This window comes from Manacus vitellinus, unplaced genomic scaffold, assembly GCF_001715985.3.
Source record: "Manacus vitellinus isolate BGI_N305 unplaced genomic scaffold, ASM171598v3 scaffold_32_pilon, whole genome shotgun sequence".
Classification (NCBI taxonomy): Eukaryota; Metazoa; Chordata; class Aves; order Passeriformes; family Pipridae; genus Manacus; species Manacus vitellinus.
The window spans coordinates 2,147,233-2,148,650 of NW_021940460.1; the positions used below are offsets into that span (position 1 = coordinate 2,147,233).

The following is a 1,418-nucleotide window of genomic DNA, read 5'->3' on the forward strand; positions in this document are numbered from 1 at the left end:
CCATCTTCTTGTAGCCCCTTCAGGCACTGGGAGGCCACAGCCAAGGTCACCCCAAAGTTTCTCTGCTCCAGGCTGAACAATCCCAATTCTCTCAGCCCAAGTTGACACTGATGTCCAGTTCTTAAAAATGTCATGTTCTTGCAGATTTCTTGAATTCTCCTATGAATAAAGAATCACAGAAGCCTGGAATGGTTTGGGTTGGAAGGGACCTTAAAGCTTAAAGTCCAAGGCCAGGTGGGAGCAACCTGGGCTAGTGGAAGGTGTCCCTGCCCATGGCAGGGGGTTGGACTAAATGTCCTTTCAAGGTCCCTTCCAGCCCAACCCATCCCATGGCTCTCTGATGGTGCTGTGGGGCTGCTGCACTGAACCCTCCTGGCAGTGAAAGCTTTTGGCAAATGGCCCCTGGTGAGATGTGAAGGAGCAGAGGGTTTGTTTGATGTCCAACATGTAACTCCCCAGCCTGTGGGAGCAGAGCCAGGCCCCATCCCAAGGGATTTGGGCAGCACCATCCCTGGATCTGTGGTCACGAGCCAGAGTCGGACCCTGTTACATTGTTTTAACTTGATTTTCAGTGTTTAATTATTCCAGCCCAGATAACCCAAACTCCCAGTGTGATTTACTCTCTCTCTTTAAGCATCTGGGTCACAGATATGCTCAGTTAATTAATGTGCTGAATCCTCCTTATTTGTCTGCCAGATAATGGCCTGATTCATAATTTAAAGAAGCAGCAGTGGATATCTTTCCCTTGTACCATAAAAGGCAGGACAGTGTCATTCATTCCTTTTTACTCCTGAATTTAAATATGTTCAGGGAAATGTATGGGATTCCTTAAACCCCAAGAATGGAGGAGCCCTTTGTGTGTGGCCCCAGGGTGGGGATGTGTCAGTGCCTGCTGATGTGTCAGTGCCAGCACCAGCTCTGGTGCCCTCAACCTGCATCTCCTTGGCACCTGAGCCAGGTCTCTTGGAGCACTGGATGGTGGGATGCTGGGATATGCTGGGATCAGCTGCAATCCTGAGCCTTTGCTTGGGGCTGAGCTGTGGGGGAGACTCGGGCTCACATCCCTGGGGAACAGGGCCAGGTCTGTCCTGGCCCCCTCTGGCTGACGGTGCTGCCCGGCCCTGTTGGAGCTCTGGAGGCTGTGCCAGGCACACCAGGGGCACCAATCCAGGCCAAAGCCAGGCTGGCTCACCAAGCTGGGCCAGCAATACCTGCCAAGCCAGCTGGCTCCAGCTGGAAACCAGGGGAAATCATCCATGGCCCCATCCTACAGTGATCAGGCCCAAAGGAGGATGGAGGAGTCACAGAATGTGCTGAGCTGGAAGGGACCCCCAAGGATCATCAGTCCAACCCTCAGCCCTGCACAGGCCCAGCCCCAAGAGTCACCCCCTGTGCCCCAGAGGATCAGCCAAACCCTC

At 53.6% G+C, this 1,418-nt stretch overlaps 1 protein-coding gene across 1 annotated transcript in view; it reads left to right on the forward strand.

Moving 5' to 3' along the window:
* The window catches only part of GALNT17 (polypeptide N-acetylgalactosaminyltransferase 17), a 214,314-nt gene that overhangs the window by 209,705 nt on the left and 3,191 nt on the right, over positions 1 to 1,418 (forward strand). The window lies entirely within an intron of this gene.